The sequence below is a fragment of the Sprattus sprattus genome, assembly GCF_963457725.1.
Source record: "Sprattus sprattus genome assembly, chromosome: 4".
NCBI lineage: Eukaryota > Metazoa > Chordata > Actinopteri > Clupeiformes > Clupeidae > Sprattus > Sprattus sprattus.
Window position 1 is genome coordinate 49,048,795 of NC_137923.1, and position 12,938 is coordinate 49,061,732.

The 12,938-nt window shown below is 41.7% G+C and overlaps 1 pseudogene across 1 annotated transcript; it reads right to left on the reverse strand.

Annotated features, from left to right (window-relative positions):
- Nucleotides 1-2,465: 2,465 nt before the first annotated feature.
- Nucleotides 2,466-9,803, reverse strand: LOC308363544 (E3 ubiquitin-protein ligase TRIM35-like; annotated as a pseudogene). The gene is made up of 8 exons: nt 9,411-9,803; nt 8,022-8,117; nt 7,687-7,917; nt 6,764-6,786; nt 6,560-6,678; nt 4,675-5,154; nt 3,342-3,415; nt 2,466-3,089 (listed from the first exon to the last, which is right to left on the reverse strand). The product of its transcript is annotated as an E3 ubiquitin-protein ligase TRIM35-like (transcript).
- Between the last annotated feature and the right edge of the window lie 3,135 nt (nt 9,804-12,938).

Below are 12,938 nucleotides of genomic sequence, written 5' to 3' on the forward strand. Positions count from 1 at the left end.
ACTTAACTTCCCTGCTTCCTAAACTTACCCAATTAGTGAAGGACACATCACCACTTAAAAAAGTCTACCTAGATGCAAAACGTGATGCCCTGGCTGTGGACCATGCAGGTACTAATTGTACTGACGCTACTGTTTTGACCCTATAGATTACATTTTGATTGCCAATTTGTTAAATTAAACATAAATTCGTACAGCAAACTTGTCTTGTCAACAAAGGTTTTCAGAGCAGTTAAAAAAAAAAGAGTATACATGTCGTGTCATGTCGAGTAAAGAGTATACATGTCGTTTTGTATCATACAAATCTTGTGTTGATGTTCCAAATCAGTTGTAAATGTACTACACCAAGGTTTAATTCATCTATTTGTATATCTTTTTTCAAGCCATTGACACCAGGGGTGGACTTCTCCTCCTGCCATCGATCTTTAAAGAAAAAATCGAGAACTTCATTCTTGGACAGGTAACATGATAGAATTGTTGCTTGAGGCACAAGATGAGATGGCTTTGGTTTACCACTACTGACCATCTTCCATGTATAATCATGTTTTTCTTTCTTTTCTGCCTCTTTGCCTGTTAGAATGAGCCGGCCACCCCGTATCCGACTATCCGGCTGAGGGACCATGATTGGAAGACTGCTATTGTTGACAGACCTGAAACCATCATCGAAGTTGACGGGGTTAAGGTGTGCTCCTGTGTTGGTGTTGAAGAGGCATTCCGAGCAGTTTTTTTGCATGTACTTCGTTTTCAATATGGAGTACCCTGCCCACTTGAAAAACACATTCATATTTTTTCAGAGGTGCATTGCACAGACAGTGGTGGCTTGAGATAACCTCTCGACACCAGTGACTCGCCTTATTAACCTCCTATACTGAAATGCCGCCATTACATCAGTGTACAAAGTGTCGTCGTAGAACTTTCACTCTTACTAAACTTATTCAGCATATTGGACTTGTCCATGCCCACGAACCTAATTTTAGCATCACCTGTGGCTTGAAAGACTGTCAGTCATCATTTTCGAAATATCACTCATACAGACGGCATGTTTACAGAAAACACAGACAGAGCTTTTTTCCTTCAGAGAACAATGACATATTAAATATTTGGTCTGAAATTATATGTGATGAAATTGTATTGTATGTGATGAATTAAAATGTTATGTGATGAAATTATAATTATTATTATATGTCAGGAATTAAAATTATATGTGATGAAATTATATGTATGATGTGAACATAAATACATTTTGTAAAATAAAACTTTTGAATATACTTGCTTATTGTGCATATTTCCATACCACCTTAAAATGTTACTTGTGTGTACCCTTGGAGGACAAATTAGTACCTTTTAAGGGTACTATGTGGTACTATTTGTACAGGTACATTTCAGTCATTGCAGGTACACTTGTACCTTGATTGGTACAGATGACAAGGGTGCAGAAAAGTACCTGCAAGTATGGGTACATTATTGTTCTACAAAAGGGTACTGCCCCAGAGACAAGCATTTGTACCGACTTAGGTACACACTGGTACTTGCATTTCCATGGCACGATGCACGGAGAGTGCGAATTACAGCAAGCACGGCTAAAAAGGTGCCCATTCGCTTAACCACGGCGCCTGAGAAGTTTTTGTCAGAGCACTTACATCCATCCTTCCGTGGCAATGCCGCAACTCGTCAAGGAGCGGGGGGGGGAGGAACTTGCAAGGCACTATTTGGAAACTCTGGGCAACAGCATCGAAACCAAAGGGTTAGTGGTGTGCAAAAAGGAACCGTGGCTTGCAGCATCACCCGATGGAGTGATAAACAAAGACACTCTTCTAGAAATCAAAACACCTGTGATGGGAAACAAGTCAATTAAAGAATTTTTGGCAACAAAGAGCTGTGAAATCATAACTGTAGCAAATGGCGATAGGGTAGAATACCATATTGCCTGCAATGGTCCAAAAGGCTACTACATGCAGGTTCAACTTGGGATGCACTGCACAGGGCTTCAGCACGCCAAGTTGGTCATCTGGAACAAAACTGAGCACCTAGAAATAGAAGTACCCTATGACCAAGGCTTTGTTCAGGAGCAAATCACAAGGCTGCGCACATTCTACTTTTCCCACATGCTCCCAAAAATCGTTGATTATTTTGTCGAGGGAAGGTTACAATTCTGCAGTAAATATCTCAGCATTTTAAAACCAAAAAAATCAAATAAAATAAAAACTGCCTTATGTAGGTGCCCAAGGGTGCCAGCAGATGTCTGTTGTTTACATAATGTAATATAATGATGAATTTAATGTTGAATATAATACAAAGTTGAAAATAAAGGTTGATGTATTTTCATTTCATTATTGCACTGAACTACGATCATGAGTGCCCCATCTTCTTTAGAGTAGTAAACTCAAGCCCACACAATAACATCAATATAACAATCATTTACAATATTAACCACTACTAGTACACAACTAGGGAAACAAGGCAAGATTCTAAACCTCACGAGGCATTCTGATCAGTGGACTTCTTAGGTTAACTAGGCCAGCACAGATGGTCAAGATGTTGTCCAGTTTACGTGCCATGCTGATGGGAACGGTCTGGGATAAAATCTTAAAGCCCTTTAGTCTCTGGATTGCTCTTTCCACATGTATGCGGACATTGGCTACTCGCCTGGTTCGTGTTATCTCCTCATTGGTCAACTGATTGTGCCTGTTGGTGAATGCAGGGATGTTCAAACTGACCTTTCTTTCATTAAGCAGGTCTCGAATGGTGAACCCACGGTCCGCCATGACCTCATCACCAGCCCTTAGATAGTCAAGAAACCCACTGTCCATGGTGATAAACTTATCACTGCTTCTGCCAGCATATGCGTCAGATATAAACATGATTAGCCCATTAGGGGCCACAGCGACAAGATATTTCACAGTGTTGCGTGATTTATACTGACTGAAAGTGTCACTCCTTGAATCTGGGTTTGTGGCTCTCTGCATGGCACTTTCGGCACAGTCAATGATGCAGGTGGTTCGAGGGTAGTTCCTCTTAAACGGTAAGGGCATGGTGGCACGAATGGTCGAAATTAGTCTACATATATCACACCTGCTGATCTCTAGTGGAGACTAGAGGAGGGAACCAGAGCTGTGAACAATCAGAGCTCAGACACCTGCTGGTCTCTAGTGGAGACTAGAGGAGGGAACCAGAGCTGTGACCAATCAGAGCTCAGACGCCTGCTGGTCTCTAGTGGAGACTAGAGGAGGGAACCAGAGCTGTGACCAATCAGAGCTGTGACCAATCAGAGCTCAGACACCTGCTGGTCTCTAGTGGAGACTAGAGGAGGGAACCAGAGCTGTGACCAATCAGAGCTCAGACACCTGCTGGTCTCTAGTGGAGACTAGAGGAGGGAACCAGAGCTGTGACCAATCAGAGCTCAGACGCCTGCTGGTCTCTAGTGGAGACAAGAGGAGGGAACCAGAGCTGTGAACAATCAGAGCTCAGACATCACACCTGCTGGTCTCTAGTGGAGACTAGAGGAGGGAGGTTTACACACTGCACACACACACAAACACACAGAGAGAGTTCCCACAGCCATCCTATGGATTGGATCACTGTGCCCATGTTTAAACATAGAGTGCATCTAATGTACTTCATATCAATAGTGTGTCATTTTGTAGTAGTATAGTAGTTTATTTTTTTTTAAAGATTTATTTTGGGCTTTTATGCCTTTATTTGGACAGGACAGTGAAGAGTTGTGGATGGGAAGCGAGGTGGAGAAGACATGGGGAGAGGATTGGGAGAACGACAGCAGGCCAGAATCGAACCTGTGTCCCCACGGGCAATGAAGCCCATAAATGGGGGGGCTTATTGGCTTGCGCCTCAGTGTCCCCCTGTAGTATAGTAGTTTTAATAGGTTGTTATCATGAATATCCAATTGGTTATACTGTTTGGTAATATTCTACCCACACTGGTTGTTATACTGATTGTTAATAGTATACACACACACACACACACACACACCTAAACACACACACGCACATAATGCCTGTGGAAATCAGACTCTGTCCCATCTCTCCCCTCATTTCTCTAACTGACTGGAGATTCTCTCCTCACATTTACCTAAGTTTGACCAGGATTCAGGAACATGTCATGTCTACAAGGTGTCAGTATCGCCATGTTGTGGAAATCACCTTAAATGAAACAGGTGAGACAGATCTTCGGAATTCAGTTAAAAGTTTATTATCGATAGAATTACACATATGCAGAACGTCAAATAGTACATAGAGGAATTAATTTACCTCAGAACACTTCTCTAGATCCAATATAACCATCCTAGTGCTGTCTATGACATTGAACTGAAACATTTCCATAATATCTTCCTCCCAGCACCTTTGAACAAAATGAATCAAACTATTGTGGCTATAGTCAAAAGGCTTTTAACAACCTGGTGCACAAATGACTACTGGTGAAGCAACACATCCTCTACTAAAGTATAGAAATCAACAGATAACATTCATTAGTTAATTCACATTATAGAAACAGCATACTAAAGATACAAACAGTAATGCAGAATTAATTCCATCACAAAATTTGTGATATGAATAAGATGTGAATAACAATGATCTGTTACCATATCTGTTCAACTGACTCGAGTCCTTTTGCTTATCAACCTACTAGAGACCTTCAGTGGGACATGTGTACACTGAGTACCAAAGAAGGGAAAGACTCTCTCATTGAAAGGGTGTGTGAAAGTGTGTAGATGTGTGTTCTTATCAGGGTCAGTGAATGACAACTTTCAATTGCCCCAGTCTAGCTGCACTCTGATCCTCTGGGGTTTCTGCTGTACTTTAATGGGAAAACCTTGACCAGCTAATAATGCGGTAGACATTGCTCTATATTCACCCTGATTGTACCCCACATACCAACATCCACTTGAAAGGCCAATATCTCCCTTCCTCTCAGCTACCTCTGTCATAATACCCACATCCCAATGCCTGTTGTCCCCAACCTCCACATCCCAGCAGTGTGTCCCTGAGTTAAAGCCCTCAGAGCCCAGGATGTTGACCCACTCATCAAATCTCTCTGGGTTGTCAGGCAGCTGCTGTGCTTCTTTACTGTACATCACGCTGGTCAGATCCTCAGACAGGATGAGTGTTGGGTAAATAGTGTTGGGATCCAGAGTCACAGGAGCTACAAAGAGAGAGAGGGGACACATGAGAATTCAGTCAAGACTTAATTGTTATTTCCATTTGTGTGTGTGTGTGTTCGTTTATGTTTTCAAACTACTCAAATTGGTTTACTAACATTCACACCAATTCAAAATTGTGTTAATGGGAAAGTTCACTATTTGAAGCCAAAGTGGATACATGGGTTAAAAACACTGAACATGACACCACCCTATGAGGGAAAATGCAGCTCTTCAAAGAGAAAGAAGGATGCAGTGCAGTGCAAGGCCTGCAGCGATATTCAAAGAGAAAGAAAGATTCAGTACAAGGCCTGCAGTGATCTTCTAAGAGAAAGAAGGATGCAGTGCAGTGCAAGGCCTGCAGTGATCTTCAAAGAGAAAGAAGGATGCAGTGCAGTGCAAGGCCTGCAGTGATCTTCAAAGAGAAAGAAAGATGCAGTGCAAGGCCTGCAGTGATCTTCAAAGAGAAAGAAGGATGCAGTGCAGTGCAAGGCCTGCAGTGATCTTCAAAGAGAAAGAAAGATGCAGTGCAAGGCCTGCAGTGATCTTCAAAGAGAAAGAAAGATGCAGTGCAAGGCCTGCAGTGATCTTCAAAGAGAAAGAAAGATTCAGTGCAGTGCAAGGCCTGCAGTGATCTTCAAAGAGAAAGAAGGATGCAGTGCAGTGCAAGGCCTGCAGTGATCTTCAAAGAGAAAGAAAGATTCAGTGCAGTGCAAGGCCTGCAGTGATCTTCTGGACCAGTGTTGTTATATCAGTTTCAACTCGAAATGGAAGTTATTCTCTAAGACAATTTTGACTCAAGCTGACTCAAACCAATCTGCATTCACTACAAGAATAGGTCACGTAAGTTGTTAGAAAAGTTGTTATTATCATACAAAATTAAGTTAGAGCAAAAGAATCAGCATAATATAATTTGTCTATTTTGCTGTATTGTGATATTCGTTCCAACACACATTAGAACATTCCCAGCTCTTTCAACCACCTGTTCTCTAACCTTATACTAATGATGAAGCCAGAGCCATAACCTCTGTTATGGATTTAACGGAGTTGAGCAAAGGGCCTGCATGTCACACCAGAGGCAGGATGAGAGAGTATGAGAAGGTTTGATCACCACTCCAGTCTCCAGCACTGGGCTCACTCCTGGAACTCCATGCTGTAGATCAACATGATGAAAAGGAAAAAAGCCTCCACCTACATGGGATGGGAGTCAGCTGATCTCTCTGCTGTGTGGCCTCATGTTAAACCTGCTGAACAGCAAAGAGCTCAGCTCAGAATGTCTGTGGCGTCAATAAACCTAAACAAGACTAAACGAGAACTGTGAGCAGAAATGAGAATGTGCGTGTGTGTGTGAGAGTGTATTCTGAATAATGTCCCTCATGGCCCCTCATAATAATGTGCAGCATAACTCACTGTATTGAACAATCTCTTTCATCTTCTCCCAGACTCTGAACTTCAGGTTTCCCAGGTGTTTTGCCACATTGATCAGAGCTGCTGAAACCCTCTCTGGATCCTGCAGTGTGCACTGGGATCTGGAATAACATTCAGGAGTCAGTGCTGCTGTGGGTTTGGGTTCAGAACCACAGAGAAGAGAGAGACAGGAGGCAGATCACTCACCTCTCCACTGTGCTCTTGTAGTTCTGTGAAATTAAAGAGGAAGATGGGTTAGGCATCATTGCTCCACATCTTAGTCAAGTCTATCAAAAATATTTGCTCATGTTTGGATAGCCTGAGTGTGTGTTTGTGTGTGTGCCCAAAATTATCAGAAATAAAACAACCAGTATTTAACCTAACTAAATTAGGTTAATAATAACTAAAGGGGAGTGTGTGTGTGTGTGTGTGTGTGTGTGTGTGTGTGTGTGTTTGTGTTTGTGTGTGTGTGTGTGTTTGTCAAATAGAGGGAGTGTGTGCTCAAATGTGCTTGAGTGTGCACTGTTAGGAGTGCGCCAGAAAGAATGTGTGTGTGTGTGTGTGTGTTCCTTATTTCCACGTACATGTGTGTGAACGTCTGTTAACATACATGTGATGTGTGTGTGTGTGTGTGTGTGTGTGTGTTCCTTATTTCCGCGTACATGTGTGTGAACGTCTGTTAACATACATGTGATGTGAACAAAGGACGAGTCTATGTGAAGCACAATGTTTTCTCCTTGTGTGTGCAGCTATGTTAAGAGCAATATATGAGTAATCTGTGTGATTTTGATGCCAGGTTAGAAGAGGGAAATGGCTAGTAATGCATGCAAGACTGTCCTCTAGTTCAGGGGGCGAAGTAAAGGTGACATCAAGCTGAAGTTACATATTGATTAGAGGAGAGGCTGACTGTTTACGCAAGTTCCTGATTAAAATCACACAATGGACACATTCCAGGTGTGCCAACAGTTTGTTTGTTTGTGTATGTGTGTGTGTACATGTGTGAGGGTGTGAGTGTATGTTGGGATCTGTCTCTTCCTCATCTCATCATAAGCATGAGGTTTACTCTGTAGACTCCATAATCAGATGTTGGTGTTAGAGGTTCACTAACAAGGATAAAGCATGGGCCCTACCTGCAGGAATGTGATGTCATCAGCTCCAATCTCCTCCTCTATGGCTCTGATTGTGTCTGAAAGAGATGAGATCTCTCTGCTCATCTCCTTAATCTTCTCCTTCATCATCTGCCTCTTCTGCTCCTCTTCCTCCCTCAGTGCAGCTAACCTGGCTGCCTCTTCAGCTCGTAGAAACTGGTGAAGGTTCTCAAACTGCTCCTTGATCAGCCTCTCTGTGTGTTGGGCCTGGACCTGTAATACCACATGTCATCGCATAAAGGTCTCTTAGTTGATATAGGATATGAGTTTATGTTATATGTAGCGTCGTTTTAAAAGAAACAATACATAACTCTTACTCTTATGTGTTGGGCAGTTGCATCACTGGTTGTTTTAACTTGTTTGAAGTTGTCCAGTTTCTCCTGTAGGAGCTTTAGTTTGATCCTTAGTTTTTCCTGTTATGAACACATAATACAATAACACATTATTAGGTATTAACTGTCAACATTTCTCTATGCGTCTCGATGTTTGGCTCAGTAGCTGATTGTGCTGATTGTGATCCATTAGATGGCTCTGCTCACCGCAGTGTTAATAGTGTGCTGAGGATGACATATTTACATATACTTTTAACACACACATATACTGTACATATTGTGATGAACGAGCATGTATATTTTATTTCTACTTCTTTGTTTATTTATTTTCACACGATTATACATGTTATTTCGTCATGTCGTCAATGGGGGGTTATTTAGAACACTGGGTGATTAAAAATGAAGGTCACGAAAAGGTCAACCGGGGAACTCAGGAAGGGAATAAAGTTCCCGGAAGTATGGTGACCGAAAAAAAAAAATGGAGACGAATGGCATTGGAGACGAATGGCATTGGAGACAAGCACACAGACCGGGAGCGTGGGTTTCCTCCACCGTTGGACTATTAAGGACTTAACCTTTTCCACAAGGATTACTCCGGATTTTCTTCTTTGGATATTTGTTCTTTGGATGGACATAAGATCACCGTGGACAATGGACAAAACGTATGTGGTGGTCGGTATTTTGTGAGTAATGCGTGACAATTTGTCACCGCATTTTTTGTTTGTTTGTTTGGGTTTAAGAATACAGAAACGTTTGAGACACTTATGAGCGTGAGACTATGTTTATTGTGAAAGACAATCTGAAGACTTGAGGTATACGTAATAATATACATACATTTCTAAGATATAATATACTTCATGTCAAGGGAATCAAAATAATGAATTGAACTATTTTGCTTTGTTCTTAATAATAAAAGCTCTTTGCTAAAAGTGAAATTGTTTATTGTTTTATGCCCATCAATAATGTTAAACCATTTTTTATATAAATACATTGTTAAGTGATTATGAATGTTTTTTTTTTTTTTTTTACATTACATTCTAAAATTGATACAATGAAACAATTTATTTTGGTTATTTTGATATCTTGATCAAGGTGATTCCAACAGTGTTCAAGACAATATAATAACTGTAATTGTAAAAGGTGTTTTTGTACAGTAGGTACAGACTTATGGAGAGGAGGTCATGCAAGACGGTTCATCGGTAAAGAAAGATGACAAAAGGGACATGATGACATCTAGTGGTTTGAGATGAACACTACAGCAAACACACGACTATCAGCTGAAGTGGGTTTCTGAGTGACGTTTTACCAAGAAAATCTATATGATTTTCCAACGTTATTGACAATATGAAAACAAATGATGACAACTTATCCTACCTTACGCTCAGGTGCTGCTTCACTGATAGGACTGAAGTTGTGGTTCTTGTGGAGTTTTGAGTCTCGACACACCAAACACGCAAGCTGTTTGTCATCTCCACAGAAAAGCTTGAGTTCAGAACGGTGCAGACTGCAGACTGGTTCTCTATGACTGTTCTCCTCTCTCTGTTGAAAACTCTCACACAAGTTCTTTAGAACCAGGTTGAGAGGATACTTCTCTTTTGAGCACCTTGTCCTGCAGATTGGACATTCCCTGGAGCCTTTAGTTTCCCAGAACTTCTGCAGGCAGCAGTAACAGATGCTGTGAGTACATTTCAGAATAACAGGATCCTTGTAGATATTGAAGCACACAGGACAGGAGAAATCCTCTTCTGAAAAGGACTTGGAAGCCATTTGTCTGGTAGTTGCAGTTGCGCTCGAACTATGCCTAACAGTCTTTGCGTTCACTTTTGTCTGAAAACCCGCGAAAATTCACTGAAATAAAAGAGACAATATTTCAAGACAATATTCCAGTCTTCACCGCCACTGTTTCTTGTCTATGTGTATATCTTCTCCGTATAGACAGCATGCTGTGGCAAAGGACTGATGCTTTTCCCCTAAAAGGCTGGCCACGTGAACAGCCCTTTCGCTACTGCTGGGTAGTTCCGTGGTTATAGGCCGTAAGGTGAACACGGTTTTCGTTTCAGCCCGTTCCACTCACTGGCATCTACACAATCTTTAGCTTATAAAAAAGAACAAGTCGTGGTTAGTTACCAAAAAAAAGTTTGTCGCTGATTTTCTAGTCGATCGTCTATATGGCTTTGTTTTATGCAGAACTAGAGACTTCAGAGCGTAATAAGATATTTGTCGGGAGCCGTGCCACGGTTCGACACGTGATCGTGCTACACCAATGAGAAGGCTGCATTTGTCAACAGAATGGAAAAATGGCGGCTCCCGTGCGGTTAAGAACAACGTGAACGATAGAGGAAAACACTCGAACATCCTCAAAAGTGGGCTAAATTAATTCTAATTAGTGCTGTCTACATAGCCGCGTCCAAGAAGAACAATGAGGCAAATATACGATAATGTTATTTTTATGTTAAGTCATTTAGATCAAGTTTGACATACATGGAATACACCTTAGCCTACTGACGATCTAATATGGACTGCCCAGCACACCGAATAAATCAAGGCAAAGACTGTACTTCCTACATCAGCTGAGGAAGTTCAGAGCATCCGCACCCATCAGCTGTGTGTCCTGACAGCATCACTTGGTATGGGAACTGTACAGCCTGTGACTGCATCACTGAATCATCAGAGCATCTCTCCATATTCTGCAGGAGACCTACAAGAAAATACTTACCTACCAGCGCCCAAGGTGATGTAAAGGATTTCTAACATCCTGACCATGGACTTTTCAAAACACTGAGGTCAGGCAAACGTCTCTGCTGCTACAAGACCAGAACAGAGAGACTGAGGAGGAGCTTCTTTCCTCAAGCATTCCTTATCCTGAACACACACAATGACTATAAAACATCAATTACACCTTTTTTCACACACTGCTCTTTAAACTCCCTCTTGCTATTTATGAAAAATATTTCTTGATCTTTCTTTCTTCACACTCGCACAGAAAAAACAGTAGTATTTCTATGTATGTGACAAATAAACCTCCATGTATCAATAAAAGGCAGTAATTGTACTTATACCAATGACCATCTGTTTGTTCATTCATTCATTCATTCTTCCACAAATGAAAACAACACTAATGAACCATAAAAACACTCTTTATGAAACATGAAATATGATATATAAAACTGTACCAAACTGAATAAGAAATAACAGATTAGGGACACTCAGTCCTCACTGTCAGTGTCTGTGTCAGGACAGTTATCTTTCAGTTCCTCAGATTCTTTTGTGTTGGCACAACTACAGCAACGACATAGGTCTGTGCAACACAATCCTGCAGAAAAACAGGAACATCCTGTCTGTCTCACAGGCACCTTTGCAGCCATAGTGTATCACATGCAAAACACTGTCAGGGGCCGGATTTCTAGTCATCCAGGTGACGTGCAAGTTCCCATCCTCTATTTGCCAACCATATCCAGCAGGTGATGGAGCACTTATATTTTGTTTGAGACAGGACCTCATTATTGCACCCTGGTAGTTTTCCCTTTTGCAGTGCTGATGGAGGGCATCAGTGGTAGGGGGAATGGATAATTCTGGCAAGGCTGATGATGCGATACAGAAAGCCTTGTACCTAGCTTCATTTACATTATCAGTAGCTGGCTGATCATATAAGTGGCATACATACTGGCAAAGAAATGCAAATGTTGACTGCTCCAAGTTAAAGTTAGTACCTAAACTTTTAAAAGCCTTTAGGTACTCATCTTTCTCACATGCAACAGAAAATGTCTTTCTTTTTCCTTTGCCATAAAAGGCACTTGTGGAGTCACACCCAGAGAATGTTTGAATTCCGATCAAGGCTGAACACACACTGGTTCCAAGAGCTGATGACACCTTGGTAATGTCAATGATACATGTCCTGTTGCCAGTCCCTGTGGAAACATATAAAGTGCATGGCAAATCTGTCTGCACACTTACAGCAATGACTGCCACATCTGTAGATGCCAGACAGTGGAGCAGGTTGAAACGAAAACAGGGTTCACCTTACAGCCTATATGAGGATGTGCATGTGTGTGAGTGTGAGTGTGCACACACTGGGCACCTTCACGAGGCTTCTCTCCAGTCTTCTCTTCCACACACACACACACACACACACAAACAGAGTTGAAGACCTTGCAAATGTTTTCCCACATAGTATGTTTTTGCATATAAAAATGCCAGTGAAAATGCCTTTACATATTATAATAATACATTTTTTATTTATATGGCGCCTTTCAAGAGACCCAAGGTCGCCTTACAACATTGAAAAAATTCAAAATACATTGAATTATAAAAATACATTGAAAAAAATACATTGAATTATAAAAAAAATACATTGAATTATACATTATACGGCAACAACTTTACAGGTTATAGGCCTGCTTAAACAGGTGCGTTTTGATTAGTTTTTTAAAAAGAGCGATTGAGTAAGGGTCAATGTTCCTGATGTCAGGGGGAAGGGAGTTCCAGAGGTGAGGGGCCGAGCGGCTGAAGGCTCTGGATCCCATGGTGGACAGATGGGCTTGGGGGACGGTCAGGGTGATGGAGGAAGCAGACCTGAGAGACCGGGTAGGGACATTGATGTGGAGGAGGTCAGAGAGGTATGGAGGGGCGAGGTTATGGATTGCCTTAAATGTGTGGAGGAGGATTTTGAAATTTATGCGGTGTTCAATGGGAAGCCAGTGGAGTTGATGCAGAACGGGGGTGATGTGATTGATGGATGGCGTCTTAGTGACGATACGGGCAGCAGCATTTTGTACCAGTTGGAGTTTATGGAGAAGTTTGTGTGGGAGACCAAAGAGAAGGGAATTGCAGTAGTCCAGGCGGGAAGTGACAAGGGAGTGAACCAGGATTGCGGCGGTGTTGGGAGTGAGTGAGGGGCGGAGG